Source organism: Gnatocerus cornutus, chromosome 5, assembly GCF_029298725.1.
Source record: "Gnatocerus cornutus isolate USDA-ARS CGAHR chromosome 5, icGnaCorn1.1, whole genome shotgun sequence".
Lineage (NCBI taxonomy): Eukaryota > Metazoa > Arthropoda > Insecta > Coleoptera > Tenebrionidae > Gnatocerus > Gnatocerus cornutus.
Window position 1 is genome coordinate 19,246,400 of NC_142237.1, and position 8,407 is coordinate 19,254,806.

Genomic DNA, 8,407 nt, shown 5'->3' on the forward strand with positions numbered 1-8,407 from the left:
GTTTCCGCAAATAAAAATTTTATTTAGCAACGAAATTTTCTTCCGTTAGTTGTAATTAATTATTAATTAAAATAATAAATAAAAGAAATATACTGCTGTTAAATTTTGTTCCTGCAAATTGAATTCTTTACTTTATTTCTATTCAAAGCATCGTGAGGTTTTACCACTAACCTGATTGCCCTGAAATTGACGTCTATTTAAAATGTTTTTGCCCCTCAACGAGTAAAATGCAGTAATATACAAGAATTCAAGAAGAGTTTGACTATTTCGCAGGATTTGTTGTCCTTAAACACCACGTAACTAGGCAACCTTTAGTCGTCCGTTTAGTTGGTTGCATACACTTGATTTGGTAAAAACGCTTCGGCAATAAAAACGAATTAAGATGACCCTTGGTGGAAGTGCCATCGTTTTATTTATTTTCAAACATGTTTTCCCCATTTCCAAAAAAATTAGACACGCATGTGTGACCTCCTAACAACACATGTGCCTCTGCACGTGACTTCACACTTTGTCGAGCACATTCGATGGAAATAACAGATATTAAAATACCATTTCTATCATAGCCGACGGTCTACCTCTAATCAAGAACTTTACGCAACATCACCAGATACAGACTGCTCTATTGGCACCTTAATTAGTACAGTTTTAATTAGGAAGTCTGTGTCGTTTTTAATTAAGCGATAACGAAATTGTTAAATTTTATGCGAAAAGCTGGAGGCGACCGAAGTGTGCTGCTTTTAACGATTTATTATCGTTGTTATTAAAATGTGTCGTTAATAAATCTTGATTACAGACTCGTATTATTAATGATGAATTGTTTGTGAAAACATGGTTTATTAGCCGATTCGTGTTGGTACTACCCGCATAAATTTATAACGGACGGCACTAAAGGTGGCGGTTGGCAGCAATTGTAGAAATTATATTGTTAATATCCTCACTTAAGTCACTAGACAAAGAACAATAAGAACTTAATTTAAATAACTGAATAGTCAAATAAAACCCGTCAGTGATGACTTATGCCTAAATGGCGTGACTGCCGAAACGTGCGAAAACCGCCTTTTCGATTACTCGACACCGCCAATTACCAATTAAATAAAAATAACAACCTCCGCAAAATTACAATGACATTAACCCACTTCATGTCAATTTCCCAAAGAGATTTTACAATAACAGTAATTCGTCGAGGCCTTTCATCGGCGAAAAGCCGAAAGAATTCGCTCGGTTAGACATAAATCGCAATTAATGGAGCGTCTGTTTTGGCGTGAGCGAGCACGTGCTTCTTCGTAATTAATTTAGCGATGACAAAAATGGATCTCTCTGTGGCGGAGGTACAGGTGAAACACGCCACTTCCAAGATAAGTTGCTGTGTAATATGTTGGGAGCAATGAAACAGTTCCCGTTGCTCGCAATCAGAGGTAATTCTCGAGTTATTAAACGAAGAAGAGCGCCATCTGCGCCGGCAAAGAGCAAAGAGGATGATTTATTGACGGCCGAAATTGCATCCGAAGAGAAAGGGACATGAAAAATCTATTACGAATAAATTTTAAAATTCGCGCCTGGGTAATTGTAACTAAAGTAAAATTCAACCCTTCGGAACCCCCACAAGCCATCTGTTTCTCTTCTCCCGCTTCTCAGGTAGTCTTTCTTTCACTCTTCAGACTTTCGATTTTATCGAGATTACATCGAAATCAGCGAGTTTCATCGACCATCCCCTAAATAATTAATAGCACGCGCCATGTGCATCAATTTGAGTCTCACCTGGCCCTCGCGAATCATCGCGGGGGTGTATCAACGGACAGTTGGGTTCTAAAGAGGGTCATCACCTTGCACACACAAGCCTTAATTTCATTGGTTCTTTTGTACAGTTAGTTTGATCTGTTTTTACCTGTGAATGAAAAGTGAATTTCACACCCCGAAAGAAAAAAAATGAACCGTTAGAGAAAAAAAATTAAGTGGCGTCGAAGGTTTGTTTTTCAGTCAGTTAGATAAAAATGTCACTATGAATATCATATCAGTGATAATGGAGGTATAGTACCACTTTGATAAGAATAATGCTTACGTCAAATCACTTATAATGTTAAAAATGTATATGAATGTGATAATAAATGTTTACAAAGCAACAAAGTTGCGGCGATAACGAGCGGTTTTGCGTCTTTACACGCTAGACACGAAAATGACTATTTTTTTTCATAGTCTTTCCAATGTTTCCCGCTAATTGCTGAACAAATAAACGCAAACAACTCGTTCCTTTACAAACGGGCGCAAATTCCGCGTATCATCACCAATAACAACTTCCACCGCTTCAATGCCAATCATTAAATCTTTGTAATGAATCGGCGACTTGAATGCTGGCACACAACACGTTCCACGCTATATCTTGCAGCAGATGCATTTGCTCAATTGCAACCCATTCTAAGTCCCCGGAACGAATCACCATATTCCTTGTAATTACCAACGAATGTCTCAAAGACATTCTCATTTAAATCGTCGAGTAGACGATGGGCGTGTTGGACCTGTAAATATAAACACGTTTTTTTCGTTTTATTGCGACGAACAGATGCGCACCCTTGCGACTTAATTAGATATGTTAATACTTGATACAACGGTTTCGTTTTTTCGAGAAATGCACGTGTGCGTGCTCAACATTTCCGGGAGTCCGGGATGAGCTTTAAGTGATGGTATCGCGATGGGTGATTAATGGGCGATTTTCAATGATAAGGTGGGTTTAAGACCGTCATCGGCTCGCTGCGACGATTTATTGGCGGTTTTTTATTGCGAGGTGATTAAGGTGACGCGAAAATTGACTAACGGAAATCGTAATAAAGAGGACTTATTTGGTTCACCGCGATAAATGGGAGCAAAAAGCAAAAAACGCGTGAAAAAGTGTGGCATATGCTGCCAGTATTGTCCGGAGCTTTTCTCGCGTTTTTTCAACGACAGGTGGAAAATGACAAAAAGAGAAGAATTTTCGGGGAATCAGTGTGGCTGTCGCACCAGTTGAAATGAGTGAAAGCCCCTGACCCCGAATCTTTCACCTGGCTGTGTTGATTATTGATAAATTTTTGACAATTTGCCGCTGACATATAAGGAAATTATATTAAAATTCACCGCGTGCCGTCATTAACTCGAAGATTGCAATTTCCATCTGGACGCTCCACACGGAAGATGAATCGTAATTTCATGTATTGTTAGCACCAGCTTTGCTCGGCGAAGGTCTCGGTCAAATCTCTGATAGAACCAGCACAAGATCCTGCCCGCATCCTTCTACGTGTTAATATCTAAAAATAGCACCTAACCCCGCGTTTTACGATCCTTTGATGGCAAAACTCGATTAGAATACCATCACAGCACGTGTCTGTACACTCTGATTAAAAAAGCAGCTGTATCCGATTGAGTGCCATAATCATAACCTCAGAGTGGGACAAAATTTGAAAAACTGATCGTTCTTAATTTTCCGCTCGTTATCGTGATCGCGTTTCGTCACGATTATGCTAATCTGCAAGAGCGACATTAAGTCATTACGGCGACGAGTCTCAGGAGTTTTATAACGGAAATCAAGATGCAGGTATCAGCTGAGTGCAGAAGTTGGCCCGTGCCCGTCATATGGTGAACGGGGCCAGCACGTGGCTCAGACGTCGTCCAACCGACCACCAGACTTCTCATCCGTGTCGGGGAGGAATCCTTTAATTGCGCCGTAATAAGCGTGTGCTTTCGACTAGAAAAGCGACGGGACGAAGCCATGGGTGACGACCAACGGATTCTCCACCAGGACGAAAAGAGGCCCATATGGCTTTTGCTGTAGTTTTGTTATGTATTTTTTTTAAAGTCCAGATCATTGCTATCAGACCACTCTCCTGTGTAGATTTTCTAAAATTCTTGGGTGTAAATCCGGCTTTTAATTCTTTAGGGGAAAATTGAATAACGATTTTTGAGGTTAACACGTTGTCAAAGTTTGGTGTATCAACATCTCACATTAGTCAAGTAATCAAAGGTTAGTTCCAAACTTGCGCAGGACGATTAGCTTCTATAATGCATTCACGATCTTTTTAGACCGCCAAGCCATGGAAATCTAGTAACTTGGTTGGTAGTCAACCTTTCTGAGCTAAAGTTTCCTGAAAATGATTGACATTTGTTCTGTCGATTGGAGTTGTCACCTTTTTTTGGTTATGAATTGAGTCTGAAACCTTTCCTCTGTTGCCAGTTTGAACCGAACATTCAGAACTTGATAATTTTATTGAATTTTTATCTAAAATTTTAAAATTATTTTTCAACAAATGCAATATTAATCATAATGGAAGACATTACTGCTGGTATATTCCAATGGCAAAAAGTTTACCATTCTCAAGAAGCTCTTCTGCCAGGTCTTGATTCTAGTCATAAAACCTTAAAAAAGTTTATTTGATCGAATTAGCATTTGACCCAGGGTTTTATGTTATGGAATCTCACACTAAAAGCAAACTTTGGCGAATTTCGTTAACTAAAAAGTGGAGCAATTTAGAATTTAAATTGTTTTTGTTTACATAAAGTCTCGTGATCGTTCACTTCTCTGTGTTTGTAACTCATAGACTTAATAATTTTAAAAAGTGTTGTTTTCTCGCAACGTTGCCTAGGGAGATTTTTGGTGAGAAAATAGTTGTCAAATTTTTGACATTTCTGAAAATTAACCAGTGTTTCCGTTAAAAACGTTTCTTTTGCAGCATGTTGGATTGCAAATCAATGGATTTAATAGTGAAAAGACTTGGCACAGCCTAAAAGGCCGTTTTGTGTAATCAAATTGTCAATTAGGCAGCTAACCTATTTGATTTTATCACCAAAATGTCACCATCGTCGATGTTGCCGGTTGTAAAGTGGTGGGAGAGTGCGGTGTTGGTGGTTTTTTAATAAAAAAACGGACTTTACGCATGTCTCAATTGCTTCAAGGTCAAACGCTTTTTCTGCCAACTGTTTACGATAAAATTTCTAGGGGTTGTTGGCAACTTTACTTTTTAATAAGTGGACCAATAGTAATGAGCTCTAGTATATTTCGCGTTCATAATGGACCAATTCCGCGCCAATATTTCCAGGAACATATATTTTTCTTAGGTTTGCAGCAGACAAGCCGTCAATCTGCAGTCAACGTTGACAGTTTAGATTTTGGTTTTGATAAACCATGATAAATCGATCAATACACTATTATTTCTTGTTGTACTTAGCCTAATAATTCATCGGAGAAAAACTTTTTGGATGCAACGTAACCTCAAAACGTCACACCTGTCAAACTGACCGAAATTGGACAACTACCCTAAAATTGCCTAGATTTTGAAATCAAGTTTTTTCGTTTAAAACAAGGCGAAATAGAAAAAATAGCGTATGATACTTGTTCATAATGCATTTTGCCGCACTTACTACTTTATGTTCATTATGAAACGCGTTTCATAATATAGGTACTAATTTGGTCCCTTTTGAGCTCGCCGCCCGCTCGGAAAATTCGAGGCTTTCCAGGCGTAATAAATGGAAACAAAGCCCGCTCCGATTTACCTCGCAAATGCGCCAAGATTGTGTACCAACCCCGTAATAAAAATTACCTAGATCAAAGAACGCCGCCTTTTGTTAACCTGAGAATATTCAGCGTTTCCGGTCAAACCAATTTTGCCACTTTACCTAAGTTTACTAACCCAATCCTTCTCAGGTCTAATGACTAATCCGTCGTAAAAGTTGACGCCACTCTTGTCGTAAAGTGATTCGTCCGACAACTGAATGAAATTTTGGCACTTTCGAACGGTTGGCGGCAACACTTTTTATTAGACCGTTTATTCAAAGAGTGCTATTATGGATAATTCCCATAATTTCGTCTCTTGCTGGATATAAAACAATTATCTGGAAGTTCCCGAATCGGTGTGTTATTATCCAAACGATTTTATTAGCAAAGTGTTCAATTAAGTCTGGAGCAAAAAACTATATTCTGCGGTTTCTGCCCACACAGGTCGAGTCCGGCTCTGGTTAACGGCCCAACATGAGGGTGGGGCACCTGTGTACTTGGGCTCCGTACGGTGCTGCATGTACATGGCAGGTGTACCATCAAACACCTGCACTCTATATGTAGAGTTACACTTTCTTAACACTTGGATCGGCTTCTTTCATACCGCCACCTAACGTTGTTGGGACGCCGCCACCAAACCGCCAAACGGTGTTTTAATAACGACTTAAAAACCAACAGGTGTTTGGTGAAGATGCCGGTGGAGAAAATCGCAGGAGGCCCCGCATACTAAACCGTGAGAAAAGACAAATTTTACAATTTACCCCAAGGATTGTTTCAGCGTGGGAATAGAAAAGAGGAAGTGGTAAAAAATTTAGACACGACGCCTTTGTTTCCGTTTCAAGGTTAGTTAATTAAAATTCGAGATTTCGATTGGTTTATTGACTTTTATATTAATCAGTATAATTACGTAATGGTGTAACAGGCAGATGTGGATTCGCAGTTTTTTCGGAGACTTGAATGTTAGATGTGGACAGTAAGCGAAGAATCACCTGCTAGATTATTTTTTGACAATTCATGAATTAAAATTGAATTAATCTTCGCCAAATTGTACATTTCACCTGCCGTTATAATAGTTCCGTAAAATTACAACCAGTGGTTTGTACACTTGATGGGAATTTCTCAAATTCCGGCTCGTGCATGAACACTTTTTTCCAACTCTATGGGAGCACCGATAGAAAAATGCAGCGGTGCATCTGCTAAAAAAGAGGTGATAGAATAGACAAAAAGAATCAATTTCATCAAAATTGCAGCTGGTTGGTAATTTTTTTAATTTCTCGCAAAGGTACAAAAGTACCCGCACTAATTTTGAAGCCTTTCCCCGATTTAACTCTGCTCATTACAATTAACATAAATTACAATTGAGGCCATGTTAAAAATCGCCCCCAGCTTCTTGCAGCTGATGGCGTATAATTTTTATTTAACTTCAATATCGGTGAGATAATGAAGACACCTCATATCCTCCTCTTTACTAAATTGACAAGAACAAATTATTTCCGGAAAGACGCAAACCGCCATAAAACAATAGAAAAAGCAGGTGTCTTGATCCCAATTTTCGCCATCGTCCTCTCCCGTTCGTTCTTTTTTTTCCAAGACATAAGGCAAACGCTAAATGAAAACGACGACTTAACCGCAGAAGTAAGAAAAAAAATTAATCGTTAAATATTTTCAACTTAATATGTTAACGTTTTAATAACGCGTGCTTGCAAGATGTGTCGAAATTTTGTAACTTGCATGCAAGATTGCATACTTTTTCGTTTCCGGTAGACAAATCCGACCTAATTCTTTGATCTCACGACCCAAATCATGGTTCTTAGGATAACCGCAAAGTGATACTTTAACACCCTTCTATTAGGCGCTTTCACCGGGGAAAAGACACAAATACCGCTTTTAACTCCACAAAGGAAACAATATGATTATTGTTGAAGAAGAATGGTGAAGATCCGATTGACATTCAATCAGTGAAAGTTCCAAATAACAAACTTTCACCGCGGTTTTCTTCAAATTAATTTCATGTTAGGAGGGTTGAGGATCGGTTGCTGATGCGTAACACCCCTCGCGAAGAGCACACGCCAACCAGATGCCACGCAGTCGCTAATTTCACGCGTGAGGGGTCAAACATTGTTAGCTTGTTGAAGATTGGGTCATCCTGGAATGGGCGATGAGACCTAACAAATTGGACAGTTTTCCAGAGTTCGAAAAGCAAAAGTTCTTAGGTTTTTAGCTTAGGTTGTTATATCTTACTTTTCTGAGATACTAAAAACCTGAAAACCTGAGAATCTGGTAATCAGGTAAAGCTTCATTGCATCCTAGAAAAAATAAAAATAAATTGACTGCCGGTAAACCTGAAAGCATAAGAAATCCCAAAGAAACCTAGAACAACAAAAGATGAACACTTCAACATCAGCAAGAATCTGAGAATCTCAGAATATCAGCAGCTAAATTGTATCTAATAAATGAAGTGCATTCTGGCTGTACCTAAATGCTATCATAACATAACCTATAACATTAACTTATAAGGTTGTGAGCTATTTCATAACGTCAAAATTGTATCTACTGAATTGACAACTGAATAATCGTACTGTTATGGCCCACTTTACCATACCGATTTGTCATTAAAGTCACTTTACCAAACCGTTTTGTCAATTTGACAGTTATTTAGTTTCATTAAAATTCCGGCTAAATCGCTAGAATCCGATTAAATCAATAAAACATAAACATACCACAACTGTTATGGCAAAATCCTCGCAATTTGGCTTGGATTTCGGCTAAAATAAATGTAATAATACAAGGTGTTTACAAATGTTTCTAGCATCAAGAGAGGCTATGAAGTGTCTAAAAAAATTGCCGCTTATTATAAATGTGGGTTTAAATTTTTCAATTGACATTTGT